Below are 19,675 nucleotides of genomic sequence, written 5' to 3'. Positions count from 1 at the left end.
AACCACCTCTCTGGCTCATGTTTGGCTATGCTAATTTGGCTATGCTAGTTACATGGAGTAAACACGCCACACATGCCAGTCAGTGTAGTTCGTATTAGCTTTTTAAAGAATATTAAAATCAGTTCAGATCAGTGAAAAACCGAACATTTTACCACCTGATTCGATAAAACGGGCCAACATGCCCATAATATGACTGCCACTACTTCTACTTCGTCGTCAGGGCCGAGATGTAATTTTTCAAAGAAAAAAAAACATTCATTTGTTCCAGGGGTTTGGAACGTTGCCAGCAGGGGGCGATGAGATTACTTTCCCTCCCAATGGCAGCCATATTGGATTTGCCACTACATATTAAGGAAAAAATTGGAAACAGGTGGATTTGTATTCGGGCGGGTCCTAGAAGTAAAAAAAATGCTGAATGGAAAAATCTATATGAAATGTTCCTAAACTTACAACTGAACCTGCACTATTAATTGAATTGAATTAAAAACTTTATTACAGACTCATAATGTTCCATATAAAACATAAAAAACACATTTTAAACACACACACATACAGGTACATCACAAACACCAAGACATTGATATTGTTTGGCACCTGCAACAAGTGACTCTGGATGTGCGCACCCTACCCAAAACGAGCATGATATGGTAAACATGTCTTGTATTTCATCAGAAGGTAGTGAAGGAGGCATGTCAACAGTTAGGACACCAAATCAGTTCTTCATTCCATAACTGTTCAGTCATTGCTATATCATTATGTATAAATCTCTGATTTAAAAACAATGTTTTAAGTAATGGAACAATAAATAAAACTCCTGAAACCATTCCATCAATAATTGCACGTTTGGTTGCTAGTACCGGTATTTGCATAGTCCTGTTGAAAGTATAATAGGCTACTTTGAGCAAATCACTCAGCTGTGAAAGGTGAAAACATGTCCTGCTGCTAAGGAAAAAGGAAAATGTAACATAAAAAATTATCTAATAGGTGGGAGCAATAGACAGCTTCTGCTGAGTGGACCTGATGGTGATGGTTATCATCTAAACTGAGGAAGGTCATGTGAGGAGGAGGAGCGAAATAGAGAGAGAGAGAGAGAGAGAGAGAGAGAGAGAGAGAGAAAGTGTTACTGAATCGCCAACTCTCCAAGTGTTGAAGTAACACCGGAGAGAGAGAGAGAGAGAGCGCTAGAGAGAGAGAGAGAGAGTTGCAGGTTTATGTACTGTTGTATGCATCCATCCAATCATATAGAAACCACTTCAAATGTTTTCTAAACGGCCACCTCCACTTCAAACCTGCTAAAGTGAAAAACTTCAGTAAATTAACTTTTTTTTTTTCGTCATGAAACTTTGCGCGACAAGTCGACAACACAGGCCATGGGCAGGCCCACGCTAGTGTGTGTGTGTGTGTGTACACACAGCACTAAAACACATATGGCATGCACAACATACACATTGTGACAGTACAGTTAAACACTTTGTGTCTCCGCGGGTGTGCTAGGAGGACACTGGGGAATGTTTGTGTGGAGAGAATACCTTTCTCTGGTCTAGGTCTTGGGATAGGCACACTTGGCATTCCCTTGAAGACAGTAAGATTGTGACCAGATTAGGCAGCCCATTCCCATTCATTTCATATTTTCATTATAATTTACTAAATAATAAACTAATATTTACTTGACTAAACAAAGTACAGTTTGTCAAGTTTCTCATTAAAACAATGCCTATTACTGGAAATTCAAAATGGCAGACACAGAGAAGAACCACCTTTTTATGTATGATAAGTGTTGTGTGTCATATGCCTAGTGAAATGTATAGTGGTGGTGAATATTTATATATTACATACTCTTACTTAAAGATCTCCTAAAATGCAAAGACTAATTTCATCACATCCCAAATCTTCACATGGTTTGAATGGGAGTGGGATGACCTCATGTATGTCTCAAACCCTGCCACGTGTCTCATACAACCTGCTTTTGAATCAACTGATGGCAATGAATGTATTGATAAACAGATAGATCAGCTATTAAGATATTAAAAGGAAATGTTGTTGGGTTTTTACTTCCCGAGCATTCACATCTTTGCTCACACGACACTCCTATTCAGCCGTGATGTTGATTTCTGCATTTGGTAAATGGACTGCATTTTATATAGCACCTTTCCACTCCTTCGAGCACTCAAAGCACTTTACATCGTGTGCCTCACACAACAGTGGCAGCGGCTGCCACGCAGGATGCCACCCTACCACCAAGAGCAATTTGGGGTTAAGTATCTTGCTCAAGGACACATCGATGGGAACAAGCAGAGCGGGGTTTGAACCTGCGACCCTCTGGTTCTTGAACAGGCTCCTCTATCACCTGACCCACGACCTCACAGTTTGTGTCAGAGCTTGGGTCTGTGACTATCCATGGCGAATAAGATCAATTCAATTAAAGCAGGAGTCATAGATGAGTCATTAATATGATTTATTAATGTATTCAGCGAGAAGATTACATTTCCTCTTACATTATAATTTCAACTGAGAAAGAAAAAACCCCACAAGATAACCAGATGGTAAAACCACAGATTCTTGTAAAATAAAGTCTAGCATTGGAGCTTTGCGATGACATGTACTGTTTTATATTTATAGCGTATTTCGTACACAGTTGTTGTTTATTTATATATGTATACTGCAAGTATTTCCAAGGCCATTGTCATTGATATTGTTATTAGTGAATCACTGGAAAAAGTCCACCAAATTATAAATGCGAAGACATACTGGCACAACTTGTGTTCCCTTAAATAGTAGAACTAATGACGTGGCGTGTGTCAATCATTGTAGAACACCACAGCAATCTGAATTCACAATATTTTGACTGATAACCCACTGTCGCCTGTCCTAAACCCAGGGTAGAGTGTGTCTGTGAATGTGGTGTGAACTCTGTACAAAAGGGTCATGGTGGGAGAGATGCTGTAAAAGGCCAGAGTTCCTGCCTTGTGATCCACATAGACTCCAATTCTTCTGGGGATATCCCCTTGAGGGAACTTAGTCTCTTCATTATGGTGGCAAACACAGTGTCCAGCCTCCAGGATTGTTTATCACATCCAAACTTACTAGCATTATCAAATGCTTTCCTATTGATGTTTTTATATGAGACTGCTATATCCACACCTGTCCCACTCCATTCAACCTCCCAGTAGCAGCGTCCAGACACACCCTCTCTACAAAGTACCTGAAACCACGTAGAAAATCGATCTGGATGATCAGGATATTGATGTTCCTTTGTTTTAAGGTCCATCCTCCTGTTCCCTTCAGACAAATGGAGATGATTCTGTGCAGTGTTTGGATCAAGTGTGAGCTGTAAGGAATCTGATGGAGGAGAAAACACAACAGAAGTGAGTGAGTGAGTGAGTGTGTGTGTGTGTGTGTGTGTGTATGTTTGAGTGACTGAGTGAGTGAGTGAGGGAGGGAGTGAGGGAGTGAGTATGGGAAGACGGAGGGGGGGGGGGGGGGATAGGAGATAACACTACTGTAAATAACTTGCAAAAAAATGGCTTACATTTTAGGAAATCCTCCCTGGAGGTTGGTTCAGTAGAAATTGCCTGGACCTCAGGCACTGTTGGGATACAGAAAACAGACTTTAGTAATCCATCTATGTATAAACATACCATGAAGCTCATATTCCTCATCATGTGTAAGGACCATGTGAAGATTCAAAAGTCACTAAGGCAAACATGATGGATACTGTATTTCATGTCAGATTACATTACATTAAACGTGTGCATGGATTTCCACCACTATATTCACAGTGTTAACAGAAGGTTAAGCATCAGGTTCATGTATGTAATAAGATCCACCTGATGCTGATATCCGTTTGACTTCCTGCTTGCAGGTATCCTCCAGCTGTTCCTTTAGTGTGGACACGGATATTGTCACGGCTTCAAAAGAGACTCTTTCACTCACGTGGATGCTGAGCATTTCTTCAGATTTAGATGAGGTATTAATGGACAGGAAAGTCTGAAAACACACCAAAAGTTAGGCTGTTACTGAACAAAAACCTTTGAGTTCTTTTGAACTTAAATTAAATGAAATCTCAACAAGACACTGAATGGTAAATGGACAGCATTTACTGTTAGTCTAGGCAGGATTTCTAAAAAAGTGCTTATTTAAGATCCTGAAGGCAAATCATGTTAATTTTCGTCATACAACTGATTCAGGGGTATCCAAGGGTGCTGAATCCAAATCTGCCGTATGCCGGATGCAAAAATATACTGAAATGCCTCAAACGGGCAAAATCCAATATGGCCGCCACCACCATGTTGAAATCATGCAGGCACATCTACCTCCTAAGACACCACCACCATTCTGTACAGCCTTGGTCTCCAAACTAAGGCCCGTGGGCCAAATCCGGCCCGTGCATGGCAAACATTTGGCCCGCCATGAGGTCAGAACAAATGAAAACATAAATGTGTGTAATTTTCTATCAGTAAAACCGCATGGTCATATCTCTCCAAAGCATTCACAGAGAGTTAGATCTTGTGTCAACAAGTCTCATAACAAAAACATTGACAAGAGGGAAAAATGGTAAGGCAAAAATCTGTTCTCTGTTCAGGCATCTAACTTGTGTTTCATTGGGTTGGGGCGTTGGTTTTGGCCCGCAGCCTCACCTGATCTACATATTTTGGCCCTTGGAGAAAAAAAATTGGAGACCACTGCTGTACTGTAAAGATTAGAGGTGCACCGTGTAATATTTGATGTATTTCCAGAATTCATGGTGCCCATTCACAAATATCACCTTTTTCACAAATACTTACCACCAACATCAAATTCTAAGTATTCATTATGACTAGGATTGCACTTTTCATACATGAAAAGGGGACGTTCTAGCCTAGAAATCTAGACGCCCCTAGTGGCCGCAAATTGAATTTGCTACTGGGGGGTTTAGCTCGCTAGGCTAGGGATGTTCTCCTTTACCCATCATTTTGAATGTCCAGAAATATACATTTGTAGCTGCAAAATATACTGTACTTTGGCTATACTAGTATATATTTGTTTTTTACTTTGTAAATATTCATTAAAAGATCGAGTTTGGGAATAAGCAGCAGTTTCAATGAGCAGCAGTTACAATACCTGCTCTGGCCACAATCCTACACAGTGCACCTTTAAGGCAAACAATTAGTAATAATAACAAATGGCTGTCTTGAAGAAATCCTCATGTCACTGAGTGAGCTTTGTTAATATGCCCATGTAGGACTTGTCCAAAGTAATTAACATTTTAATTCACTGGGTGCCTTAGTCAGACAAAACTTTGTTTCTCTTTTCTTGATGTGAACAAAGACTTACCTTGAGGAAATGGATGTGGTCAACTGTGTGTGAAAGCTGCCCCAGCTCAACATCTCTCCTCTTCAGATAAGCAATCTCCTGCTCCAGCTGCTTTAGGAGTCCTTCAGTTCGACTCACCTCAGCCTCCTCCTGAGCTCTGATCAACTTTGTCACCTCAGAGCACCTTCTCCTAATGGAGCGGACCATCTCAGCAAACAACCGTTCACTTTCCTCCACTGCTGACTGTGCAGAGCTCTGATATTGAACATTCAAATAAGATTCTATAATGAACATAATGAACTACTTCGTCAAATCATACAACATAATGTGGAAGTTTAAATTGACTCAAGATTACTGTTGTGGAGACATAAGCAGAGTTCTTCCTAACATCCTCTTGTATATCCTTCCTGTCAGTTCCCACCTTGAGGGTCTCCACTGCCATCCTCAGATCCTGCAGCTCCTTCTCTCTTTCCTGGATTCTCCGCTGGAATCTCCCCTGGCTCTCTCCCAAATCAATCTAAAATGAATTAACATATTATATTATACATAAACTACAATTTAGGAGGCAAACTGGTGGGTACTGCAATCCTGACAGGGGAAGACAGTGCTGCAATAGAAGTGTCGTTGAGCAAATGTCAATATTAATACATGAATGAAATCAATTAGTAGTGTCCTGTGCATTTTAGCTGGATTTGGGTGTTAAAACACATATTTTGCTCAAAATTGTAGAAAAGGGGTAGAAACAGATTAACACATCAATAAAATTAAATAAATCCTGACACAACGACAGTGTAACTGAATTATAGACTTACATACTGTAACTATGGTGTTGCTGTCCATATACCGAATTGCATGCTAAGTGCAGAGGTGAAAAAAGTAAATTGTAGCCTATTTAAGTAAAAGTATATACACTGATTAAATTCCACTCAAGTAAAAGTAACAGTACCTATCCAAAAATCTACTCAAATAAAAGGAAGAAGTGCTTCCATTAAATCATCCAGTACATCCAACATAAGTGGGACAAGTTAACTAGTGGATGTGTGCAATCCTGCATATTCTTTAATTGATGGCAGATTATTACATTGTAATAATAAAAGTACATTGATAGACACAAAATGCTATGCCCACAATAGTGTGTGCATGCCATTTTGCCTCTATCAGTGTTGTTGTTGTTGTTGTTGTTTTTACTCAGTAGGCTAGGCCTATTCAGGTCTAACCTGGCTCAAAATGTAATCAAGTGCAAGTAGGAACAGTACTAATTTTAACTTCTTTAAAAATCACTCAGAAGTACTCATAATACAAAGCGGATTCCAAAAAAGTTGGGACACTTTGTATTCTGTGAATAAAATCAAAATGCTGGCATTTTCAAAACAGCTAATATGTTAATGAGGAAGAGCGTTATGTACAGACAACATATCAGTTGTTAAAGTCGAGCAGAATTATTGTTTTGAGGTAATTATGTGATCATTTAAAATTTGACCCATGCAACAAATCTCAAAAAAGTTGGGACAGGGCCAAAACATGTTGTAATAGTTGGATAATTCTAAAAATTACACAAGGAAGAATATTTTAAAGGGAACTATATTGACTGCCAACATGAATGCACAAATAAAATACCACCATATAGAGGCTGTGGCACTCAGCAGCGAAGATTTTGAGGGTCTAATTACTTATATATTACACAGAAAGATTGAATTATCAAAATTGCAGGCATATAAGGCCTATTTCCGTAATATAGAGTTCTGTGTAATCATTGCACGAGTTATGAGATCATGACATACTCGTTGTCAATAAGCAAACTATGACACTCCAACAATGACAGCTCTCGAAAAAATGACCATAAAAACAGCACTTGATTAATGCACATGATGCAGACATTAAACAGTGTTGCATGCGGAAAAGCTAATTCTATGGACCTAGGAGACATGTGAAACTGTCCTCTGATTACAGAATGGAAAATATTTAATCCTTTTTGAAAATTATGGAGTCACGCACCCTCCAGGTTATATAGAAAATGAATACTTCAGCTTGATTTAGTGGTCAGTCCGAAAGACAGCATATATGATGGTAAGGGGGTGCAGAGGTGACTTGGTTATGGTCTTCTTACTCATGTAGAGCATTAAAATGAATGTTGAATGATACATACAGACTTTAAACAGCAAACATAGCTACCAAGGCATTATATTTTGGAGCACCGCCTTTAGATATTGCCCCATAATGGTGGCAAATTTCAATCTCTACTATGTTTCAACAGTGTGGTTCCATCATAAGAGTAAACAGGTCACAAAATTGTTTTATTGCAGTCAGGATATGCCACATATTAAGCATAAAAAGGTAAACAAGTTGGAGAACACACCTATCAGTGGAGCTGCTGAAATCATGTCTCACACATCAAAATATCTAATTTTTGAATAAAATTATGCCATCAGTCAAAATATTTAACTGTTCAGTCTCATCCCTTGTGCTGTGTTTAGTCTTATCCAATATAAAAAGCATTTTATTGGCCCTGTCCCAACTTTTTTGGGATTTGTTGCAAGGGTGACATTTTAAATGATCACATAATTACCTCAAAACAATAATTCTGCTTGACTTTAACAACTGATTTGTTGTCTGTACACAATGTTGTACCTTGTTAACATATTGCATGTTTTGAAAATGCCAGCATTTTGATTTTATTCACAAAATACAAAGCGTCCCAACTTTTTTGGAATCCGCTTTGTACAACAAAAAAGTAATTTAAAAAAAAGTACTCATATAAAAGCTACTCAACCCTGGCTTAGTTCGTAGGATATTATTAGCCTACCTGTTTCTCCTTCCTCCCAGCAGAAGCTGAAATGGTGTCATGTCCTTTGTGATCATCCACCATACAAAGAAAACAGACACAGCTTTGGTCTGTACGACAAAATATCTCCAGTGGTTTTTCATGTTGGCTGCAGATTCTGTCTTGTAGGTCAGCTGTGGCATCGACCACCTTGTGCTGGCGTCCAGGGTGCAGGTCATTATGGACCTTGAAGTGAGCATCACAGTAAGACAACAGACAGTCCAGACACGACTTCACAGCTTTGAGTTTTCTCCCAGCGCACACATCACACCCTACATCACCACCACGTGCAGCATAACTTAGAACCGCAGTCTGGATCCTGGTCCTCTTGAAGTGGTCCACAACTTCGGCAAGAACATTATTTATGTTCAAAACGGGTCTGGGAGATATACTCTGTCTGCACTGTGGGCAGCTGTACACTCCCCTTGTGTCTTCTTGGTTCCAGCAGCCCTCAATGCATTCCAGGCAATATGCCCACATGGAAGAGTCGCTGGATCCTTCAGAACATCCAAACAAATAGGACACGTGAAAAGGTCCTGATTTGTAGACATAGCTTCTGCCAGTGATGCGCGGGCTGACCCGAAAGCAGCGGGCGCTTGCAGTTAACTGCGGTCGACCGCAGGCACGGGTTATGAAATATTATTTTTAATGAAATTCGGGTCGGGTGCGATCGGTCAGGACCTTTGAAATGATGCCGAATTTTAAAGTAGGCTATAGGCTAGCCAATAGGCTATAGTTTACTTTAGCAGACAGGGACATTTTTGCGAAATAGATCAAAGTTTATATGGCTGAATAACTACGATGGTGCCACGCGCTCTGCAGGAGACTTAATGAGGCTCCTGCGTCGGCCGAATATCTTCTGCGCGCAACTGGTGCAGCAGGTGCAACCATTGAGTGCATTTTGAAGAACACAGAGAGTGCTCTCTAAACAGTGCAGTGGTGGATATAGCCTACATATTTTCTTATACAATTGTAATGGTTTCGCACTCATGTGTTGCTTACAGAGTTTGTTTTCATTTCCTGTGTCGTACCATGACTACGAGGCAATCCACTTGACGGCTGGCTCCGTCTGCTCACCAACCTACAGATTAATTTTCTCCATGTATCCAAACGACGATGTTACCGAAATAAACAGGTGACAGTCGGCAGTCGTCATTGCATGGCCTCGGTTCAAAAATCCAACATGTCCTGTTGAAATGCACAGCTGTCTTTTTTTTTTGACGCAAATTCCTTTTTTAAGACCTTTATTGACGTGATTGTGCTTTGCCAATGACGCTAGGGTGTTCATAAAGACGCACGGCTACTATTTTCAAAGGCGGGTCGGGAAGCGGGCCGGGTCAATATTTTTCATGAATATTTCTTGCGGGCAGGGCAAGCGGGCGGACTAGGGAAAAAAGCGGTCGGGTGTGTCTTGTTTTTTCGTCGACCCGCGCATCACTGGCTTCTGCCATTTTGTTAATCACGGATTCTCTTCCCTAATTGCATGAATAATTCTGATGGCGCCCGAACAGTTGCTGTCAATCCAAGCAAATATTTTCAAGTAGAATATCCAATGTAGGCTATCTGATCGATCCAAGGTTTCGTTTCTCCAGTAGGCCATGGCCCGATTCGAAACGGGGAAGGCAGCTGTCCTTCCAGTGAGCTAACTGGACATCGAGTCATGAAGTGTGGATCGAAACGAAAAATTGCTTTATTTCCTCTCTCGGCAGTTGACTGCATTTGTGGGCGTAACGAGGATATTTCGAGGATACATCAGATGCTGACTTCGCTGCCTTGGTACCCAACATGCTGTGCGCCACCTCTCTCTCAACCGGAAACCTGAAAAACAAACATGGCTACTACCCAAGCTACTACCTTATCATACTCTTTATTCTGACACTTATGTATGTAGATATTGAAAATCGAATGCATAAATCAACATTGTAGTATCTAAATATGCTGTCGCTAGATCTATTTATAGCCTATTTTACGATTCCGCCGGCTGACGATCATTCACCGTTCAAATAGCATGCGTAAGCTAAGCGCTAACGTGATGAACGTAACTCGCGCCATAGAATCGCAAGAATCACCGTAACATCAAATGCGCAAGGCGGCGCACTCGTTAGTGCCGTTCGTAACGGCTGCCTCATCAGCTAACTTCGCCTCTCTGATCAGTGACCTGTTTATGTAGGAGGAGAGTCATCGAGTCACTGCCTCCCGTTTCGAATTCAGCCATTGAGCTGCATTCAACTCAGGATTCAGGAAGTTGTTGCAGCCTCTTCTTTATTATAATTTGGAACAATGCTGCCACCCAGAGGCTACTAAAATTAGTAGGTTGTGACAGCAGGGCAATATTTTTTTTTTAGATAGCCAGTTTGGCTAGTAGATTATGAGCTTACTGGCCAAACAAAAACTCAAGTGGATTTTACGTTTTCTTTTCTACCAGCCAAACAGAATTTTCACCAGGATTTGGCCGGTTGCGGTCGGCAGGTGTTCATTCGTTTAGAACCCCGATAGCCAGTGTGAGAAAATTGTCTGCTTTATCTGCCGTTTTTCACAGCAGCTACCAAAAAAAAAAAAAATCTGCTGTGAGTGACCTTGGCGAGTAGGCTATATAGGCTAAAGTGGAGACAATGCTTAAGGAATGCAGCTGCAGTTTCATTTCTCCCTTCTCACTTTGGATAAAATAGGGCCTATCTGGCTGGCATAAGTGTAGGCCAATTGTATAATAATGGGGTGTAGGCCTAATGCTCGAATGCCCTGAACTGTAAACGTGTAGGCCTACATGATGTTTTTAAGTGCGATTTAATAAATGCGATTTAAATAGATCGGAATAAACTTAAATCCTGTTCGGTAAGTGTTTACATGATATTTTTAGAGTGGAATTAAGTTTTAATCAGATTTAAAGTGATTTAAAAATCGGACTTAAGTGTCTCATGTAAACGCAATGAATATCATACTCAAAATCCAACTCTACTGACAGGGAAAACAGTGGCAGTATGTGGCAAGTAGTGGCAGCGAGAACCAGGGCAGGGCTGGGGAATGAACCAGGCCAGACTCAAACCTGCGTCCCCATGTAGTCATACAGTAGGCCTAGCCAACGGGTGGACACTGGTGGACATATTCAGTGTGCCACAGCAAACACGACTTGTCATGTCTATTGCTGCATCTGTCAGGAAAACAGACAAAACAGAGTAAAGATGGCGTAATGGGTGTGTATAGGTTTTAAAGGATGCAGTATGTTCACTGTTTAGCACATTTAGGCCCTTTTCTGAGTTGTTCGCAATGCAATAGTGTGGCCCTCACCGATAGGCCTATTCTTGATGTGTGCTGTCTGTTATTTGATTAATTTGGATTTTGTCTCCAGTGGTTTTTCATGTTGGCTGCAGATTCTGTCTTGTAGGTCAGCTGTGGGATTGTCGACCACCTTGGGCTGGCATCCAGGGTGCAGGTAATTATGGGCCTTGAAGTGAGCATCACAGACAACAGACAGTTGGATCCTTCAGGATGTCCAAACAAATAGGACACATGAAAAGGTCCTGATTAGAAATTGCTTCAGCCATATTTGTTCTTCACCGACAACCCTGAATAATTCTGATGGCGACAGAGCTGCTGTCAATCCAAGATTACTCTAAGTTTCGTTTCTCCAGGCCTATTCCGTAGGCCTATTCATTACTTCATTCAGGATCCAGGAAGTTGTTGAATGCACTTAGTTAAAATATGGAGCAATGCTGCCACCTAGAGACCACTAAAATTAGAAGTGCATATTGCCAGTGAGAAATGTGTACCACACCTCAATTAGTCCAGGGGTCCGTTTCTCGAAAGTGTCTTTGCTATCGTCGTTAGCAAAGTCCTTCGTACGAGCGACTCAACTCTCTCTCAACAGCGACGCTCACCACTAAATCTAAAGGCCAGTTCACATCAAAGATTCGCGACGAGACGGGACGGTTGCAGAGAGTTGCAGCGACGAGTTGCAGTGGTGTGAATCAATCGTCGCACGGAGTTGCGAGCTGTTGCAAGCAGTTTCAAAAGATTAATCATGTCAAATCGCAGTCGCAAGGTTTTAGAACACAAGCCACTGTGACGTCCCCTCACCTGCCTAGATGACACGTCTTCTGGCAGTTTAGCATGTAGGCTACTTTTCATTTTATTTTCTTAGTGATTACATCCATTCAGGTTATTTTAATAGCGTAAGACATTTGCTGTCAATCAACGTAACAGCTTAGAAGTCGGAGCTCATGGGTCGATCTAAACAGCCGGTTTGCCCACTGGACATTTGCAAGGTCAAGATGAGGCTAGGACTAATTGAAGACAGAAATAATAATAATAATAATAATATTTAAAAAAAAAAAAATCTAAACATTGGCCGTATAAACATTAGCGTTGGTGTAAACCAATGCGGGATGGGGTTAGAAACACATGTGTAGGCCTATATTGCGTGAGATTGTGTCGTGCGCAAATATTGTGAACCTGTCGTTCATTTCATTGCATGGAATTTCTGGCAATTCCCAAAAACTGAACATTTTGTAGGCTATCAGAGAGGGCCACTGAAGATAACCTATTTAGATGTTAAGCTGGCTATTTTCGTTTGCATCTGCTAACAAACAGGTGGAATATATCAGACTACCTATACATCCCCTGGTGCCATGACCACCAGCGCCAGCGGTTTGTCATTTTACGCGCTCCCTTTATGGAACAAACAGCCACCTTCCAAAAATAACATATGGCATGCCTTCATCTCTTTATGTTTTGGTAACACATCAAGCCATTCAATGAGCTTACTGTTAATCTGCCTGCACAAAGGTAGCCTATCACGGACGAGATCAGCTGCCGTCAAAAAGCAGCACACTCCCATACCGTGGGGCTGCTTCATTTTGCCTGGTCTTACAGGCTATGACATTGTTAGTATCGAGACAATTTCCAACAGGACGGAGAAGGTGACCTGCACACCTTGAATCTTTGTTTGCAGGTGCAGCTAGGCCTATGGCAATGGAAATCACTGCCTGTTACGGTCAAGGTTTTGATGACGGTCCGTCTGACAGACAGAAACGTCAGCTTTCTCATTAAAACCTTGACCGTAATTGTAACAGACAGTGTTGCGCTTCTTCTATAATTTTCAAATGATTTCCAAGAGGACAACATCACCTTTCCACATGTGCTACTCACTGAACAAAGGAACTTAAAACTTTATTTTGCCGACTTCTCGTCGTGTTATCACAGAATGCAAACTGGAGACAGTGCTTTCAGAAATATTTCTGAGGATGGCACTTTCTCAAGAAAATAATTAGACAAATAGGCTAACCCACTTCCAATGATCTTCGTAGCCTTTATTTTTTGCCCAAAATACACAGCGTGTAGGCCTAGCAGGCATAGGCCCTACTGTAGTTTATTTATTTTGGCTTTCTGTACGCACCCCTTATAAAAGCTATAGCCTGGTGCAAACTAATCTAGGCCTACATTCAGAAAATAATAAATGGCCAACCTTCATCAGACAGTGCATCTCTTAATTAGGCTATTCTATCTGCTGTCTTCATTCTTTTAATATCCTCAAGTTTAAGTAAAAAAGCACGTTACTCAAATGAGCGTTCATGATGCTTCTTGCATGCGTAAAGTTATCTCATGGACGAGCTCAGATGCCGTAAAAAAGCACACTCGTAATACGAAGCTGACAAATTCGCCTGGTGAAAGGAGTTCTATTAGGTCTAGGCTATGCCTACTTGTTATAGGCCTAGGCTATTGGCATTCCCTATCCAAGAGGTAGTCACCTTTCCGCGGAAATGTGCACATTTGCTAGAGCTACACCGTACAAAGAAACTTAAAATGTTCCGTAAAAGTTGTCCGCGACTTCTCGTCGTGTTATCACAGAAAGTAAGCAGGAAGGTAGGTAGTCGTCCACAGTGCTTTCAGAAATATATCAGAGAAACTGAAACTTTGCATTTTCTCACGAAAGTATGCCAAGTAAAACCCACGTTCAATGGGCTCCATACATTTTTTGCGCAAAATGCACGGCTATGTAGGCCTAATGTAGCCTAAATGTAGGGCTACCTACAATAGTTTATTTAATTTGACCGCAACAGCGCATCTACTTGCTTTTGTAAAATAACTCAGATGGGTGCGCGCACGTAGCCTGGTCCTGACCATCCCATAATACTACCATTGGCCGGCTACCGTTGTTATAGGAACGTAGTCGCAGTTGCAGCTGCAGTTGCAGTGGTCTGAACGCCTGGAGTAGAACAGCATGTTGCAGACAGTTGCTGGTTTTTAGAACGTTGCAGCTCGTCTCGTCGCGAATCTTTGGTGTGAACTGGCCTTAAGGGAACGGTAAGACAGTCTTAAGACGGTCTTAAGACGGTTAGCAACGACAAGAATCGAGAAACGGACCCCAGGACCAGCCCTGTAGACCCGTTCGCAATTTGGAGTTGGGGGCGTTTCTCACTGGAATTGAGTTAGCGGGTTCCTAGACATTTAAAATCACGGAGGTGCTCGTCCACCATAGTGCCAGATTTTTCCCAATATGGCCGCCATTGCCTATGACAAAAACCTGTGTTTTTTACTTTTAAACTGTTTATACACATGCCATACATAAACTCTGACCATTTTTTGGAGAGGAAATCATTTCTGACAATTACATGAGGAGAATGTGTGATTGTGACCTTAAAAGGTCATTGCCAAGGTCAAATTTGCTATTCTGAAGAATGTCAATAGACTTACATTGTAAAATTGAGAAACAAATTCTCAATTATGGTATGAGGAGTTATTTGCTGATATTGCCATGATTATTTTGTATCAGTATAGTGTCAATAGTCCTTAAAAGGTCAAGGTCAAGGTCATGTTCCAGGTCTTTTCCCTATTCTGAAGAACTCGGCCATGTGCTTGCCTATTAGGTCATTATTACGAATAAGGAACAGCCACTATAAATGTAAATCTAACATTTACACAGTCAGAGGACAGGACAGCACATGCACTGCAACAGTCAACACAGAGAGGAGCCCCCACTAGAAGAGGAGAAGTGTGTCAGACATCACAAGAGTACACAACTTCACTGCCTCTTTCAAATGCTTGTGCATAACATTCAAAGCGCTTGGTATGTATAAAGCGGAATAAGGCGAACACCATTGCATATGCTTCCCACAGCAAAAGCCTTCATATCAAGAACCTTCTCGCAACTTTGGTTTGGATTGGTTCATGTTCAAGCTACCAGACAATCATATCTGACCAGTCTTCTTGCTAGCTATGTTGTGGAATGCTCGAAAAAACAACAGAAAACCATACCAAGCACTTTTACAAGGAAGGATTATACATTGGCAGGTATCCAACTCTGATTATGCTGACAAATCATCACTTTCTGGTACCAAGGGTTCACACTATGCAGCCTTATTACTGTTTCAAGATGCTTCAGTGAACAGACACCTTCAAAAGTCTCCAGTGTCGGGCACAGAATTAAGCCAAGCTGATGATATACTGCAGAGGAATTTACCATGCCAAGAGGTACCTGATCATGCAAAGCCAGTGGTTCGACCGGCCCTACCACCAGACATGCTGCTGCATCCTGAAAACAAGCAAGCAACATTACTGCATGTTGCAACTGCAAAAGGTTTATCAGGAAAGCATGAATTCTTGATCAGCCTGATTCGCTCTGGTGTGTCAGGAGGAGACCTTTTGATGCAGGCTGCTGTACACACACTTGTCTCATCTGCTGTTGTGCCAATGATGCGTGCTGGCTTCCTTCCTATAATACCAAGACCCATTACTGAGTGTGCCACTGTCAGACACTGCCTATCCAACTTCCAGTGTTCGCAGACAGATGAACCAGGCATCAATGGCAATTTGGTGTGATGAAACCTGCATGAGACAGAGCACTTCAAGGATCTCTTCCACTGTATTGCCCCTTTCCATTGGACGCGTGTTATTCTCAGATATCAGGGAAAATTGCCTCGAGGTTCTGGCCTGGATGATGCATTGCGTAACTGCATTAATTACCTATGTTATGGATCATGGTATCTTCAGCAAATCAAGGTTCTAGTGTTAACACATTCTGAGCTGTAGGCTACCGTTGCTTTTCTGTAGGTCAGTGGGTTGTGCAGGATCGCCATGGCTAGTTCTGTGCTGTGGGAGGTGACATAAAGGTTGAGCAGACCATTCAGAGAGTATGTAAGGGTCATGGAGAACACTTTGTAGTAGGAGTCACATACAATGTTATTGTTATAGCAAAGTTTGAGCTCTTTCCATCAGATTAGAATGATCACAGATGCCCTCAACTTTCTCACCAACAACACCACTTTGAAGCAGACAGAATGCCACCTCCAACATGCACTGAGCACCACTCCGCGCCATACATTCAACCGAAATGTGTCATTGTTTCTAGAATTTGTGGTGGATCCGCAGAATCCATACTCAGTGACCGTTAATGCGCCCGTTCCACTGCACAATCTGCTCAGCAACCAGCAGTGTTGGGAGTAACGAGTTACAAAAGTAACTAATTACTGTAATGCATTACATTTTTGAGTAACTCAGTAATGTAACTGATTACAGGGGAAAAAATCGGTAATATGTCCTCGTTACAATGCAAGTAACTTGCACATTACAACGCATTTTTTTCACCTACATTTTGTGTGGGTATTTTGTTTTCTTTATACAATGTTCACGGATCACCGCGAGATCAGCTATTGCATCTGATAGTAGGCCTAGGTCCGCGCAGAGATTTTAAAGTTCCACGCAGAACTCTTTCACGCTTCGTCTCTCGAAATGGCAGGCTGACAAAGGATGACCGATCCAGAAGATCCAGCTTGCTCGTTTTCAAGATGGGTACATGCCCACTACTTTGACTTCATTGAAAATAAGGACGCCAAGAACATTTCAGTTAAATGCACACTGTACTTGAAACCCAAACCACGTCGAAAACAGTAGCCTACAATTTGACGATTTGAAGAGGTGCCATAGCACCACCAAATTAGTCAGGAAAGGAGGGGATGCATCCCATTCTCACGAGACAGGGACACGGCAGGGTATCCGACGGGGGGGATGAGTATGTTGCACCCCCCTCACTTTTGTTCAACTAAACATCACTAAAATTGAAATAAATCCATTTGAAATAAAATATTATACGTTCGCCTGTCAAAGTAGTGAAATTGAAAATGCTTGCTGTCGTTGCATCACTCTGTAGCCTATCACTGTAAATTCCAGTGCAATAGTTGCATGAATAGAACTAGCTGTTTGCGCAAAGTCGCAGAATATGCTGGCCGCGGTGCTGACTGAGCGCGCGTAAAGAATAGTTCTAGAGCTGTGAGTGAGTGACAAACTGATCTCCGCACGAAGTCACATGATTCAGGCGAGCCACGAGCTTGCAAACTGACTGGCTGGTAATATCCTCGCAATCATTTTTTTCGCCTATTATTTTGATCATTGATAAGACATTTTCCCTGGTGTGCTGTAGGCCTATATAATTAATATTCAAAATGGGCCTACTGTAGCAATGCATGCATCTGCTCTTTTATCAATAATAATTTTCAAACTCGTAGTGCAGTGAGGTGGCTTTATGTTTCATACATGGAGCCTGTGCTGCATGCGTCCGTAATAGATTTTTTTTTTTTAAACGGCGCTGGTGTGCATGGTAAGGTGTGGTAAGAAGAGAAAGGATTAATCATTGTATTGGTGAATCAATATTGTATGAAGGTAAGATGCAATCCTGAAAATGTTGGTTTTCAGTCTGCAGGGTTCCAAAACGACTTGTGGATGGCAGGTGAAAGTCATGCCACCTCATAGATTTGCACTGTAGATTGCCAAATCCTTATTTCCAGTCATTTTGGCTAAAGTAACTAAAAGTAATGCAAAAGTAGTGCAATGCCTTACTTTTCAAAAAAAGTAATGTTGTAATGTAAGGCATTACTTTTAAATGACAGTAACATGTAATAAGTAGTGCATTACAGTTTTTGAGCAACTTTCCCAACAGTGGCAACCAGGTTGTCGCACCTCGCCTGCGCAACCGTCTCCAAAGCTTGCTTGCAAGCTTGTCTTCAGCTTATGGGTGGGAGACGTGACGCCTTGTTTTTTTCGTAACATTGGTTAAAAACCTACAAAACTGTTATTTTTCCTTTAAAAAACATATGTCAATGAAAGAAGATGTGGTACATTATGTTTCATATTAGTCTTAGATGAGAAGAAACATTTTTGTTAAGATTTATGTAAAGGTTTATATGTCAAATATCCTGCAGTGTGACTGTAACATTAATGAAACCTGGAATATAATATATATATAAATTAACCAACAACATTTTGAATAATGTATGAAGCATCTGGCATGATTGCATAAATATTATTAACTTTATATTAAGATATGTGAATGTGAAAAAAACTCAAGACAGTAATAAAGCGTCCTGTGGGGTGACATGTATGTCAATGTTTGTGAATGGGCAGCTGCAAGGCCAACTACAAGGGTATTAAAGACTGGCTCCTAACCAGTCAGTACCTCAGTTATTGGAGAGTGCTGTGGAAGTTTAAGGTGACTCTTAACCTCTTAATATGTCTTCATATTGCAATCTTTCTGTCACGCAATGCTTAGGTTCATTTTATGGTGTCCTGTGGTGTGACTGCTCTTATAGGAGGAAAAAAGTTTTTTTATAAATGAAAACACATATTAAGATTAAACACAATATCATTATCAAGTTAGCTTGAGCTCAGATGTCAGTCATGTATACAAAAGGATTAAAATGGCCATAATGCAGTGAATTCCCTGTGGTGTGACTCCTTTTTCCTGCGGTGTGACATGCCTATTCAATGTGTTGATGCAGGACACATTTCCCAAAAATGGCAAAAAATAAGGTGAAATTCCACAGGCCACTAAGTGCTTTATTTTTTCTAATTTTTTCCAATTTTTATCCATCATTTTTTTCAAGAATTTGACAAACTTTTTTTGTGTGTGTTACGCCCTTAAACGTCAACCACTCTTATACAGACAGGATAGGTTAGTTCTCATGAACATTAGATAAGTGGAACTGTTTCAAAAAAAGACACCAGCAATCATCGTAAAGGAGCAGAAGTTGGTCTCATCTAAAGACATAGCTGAGGCACATAGGAGGATGGACATTGCTGAGGAACGGGGCATGAGTATTCAGCAGATCTCATGATGTCCTTTCAGCATCACCCCTGTTAGATGGTGACCTTCCGTTGGTTGTTAACAAGTCAAAGCTTGTCAGTGAAATTGAGCCTCACCTTAATCTCACCCAATGAAGCTCTGAGTCTACTTATTGCCCTCATGTTCGGGTAGACCATAGGCGTAGCCATGGGTGGTCCTGGGCCCGCCCACTTGACATCCAGGCCCGCCCCATTTACACTTGACAGTCAACTGTTGCCTCATTGAACTATAATTAATGGCATAGCACTGAGCGATAATTAATCATCTGGATCATCTTCTGTGATTTCTATGATTTCAATGTCAAAGTATCATTTTTGAGCGCGGTTTTGTAATATCTACCTATACGCTTTCGGGTTGGGCCCGTCTGAGTTTTTCTGGGCCCACCTGTTTTATTATTTCTGCCTACGCCCCTGGGGTAGACTTGATGTCAAAATTCGTCAAATGCCTCTGGC

General features: G+C 41.2%; 1 pseudogene; it reads right to left on the bottom strand.

Moving 5' to 3' along the window:
• Positions 1 to 2,477: 2,477 nt before the first annotated feature.
• LOC134446287 (tripartite motif-containing protein 16-like) lies at positions 2,478 to 8,664 on the bottom strand (annotated as a pseudogene).
• Positions 8,665 to 19,675: the final 11,011 nt, after the last annotated feature.

Source organism: Engraulis encrasicolus, chromosome 3, assembly GCF_034702125.1.
Source record: "Engraulis encrasicolus isolate BLACKSEA-1 chromosome 3, IST_EnEncr_1.0, whole genome shotgun sequence".
NCBI classification, from domain to species: Eukaryota; Metazoa; Chordata; class Actinopteri; order Clupeiformes; family Engraulidae; genus Engraulis; species Engraulis encrasicolus.
The sequence above is the reverse complement of the archived record's forward strand: the minus strand, read 5'-3'. Positions and strand labels throughout refer to the sequence as shown.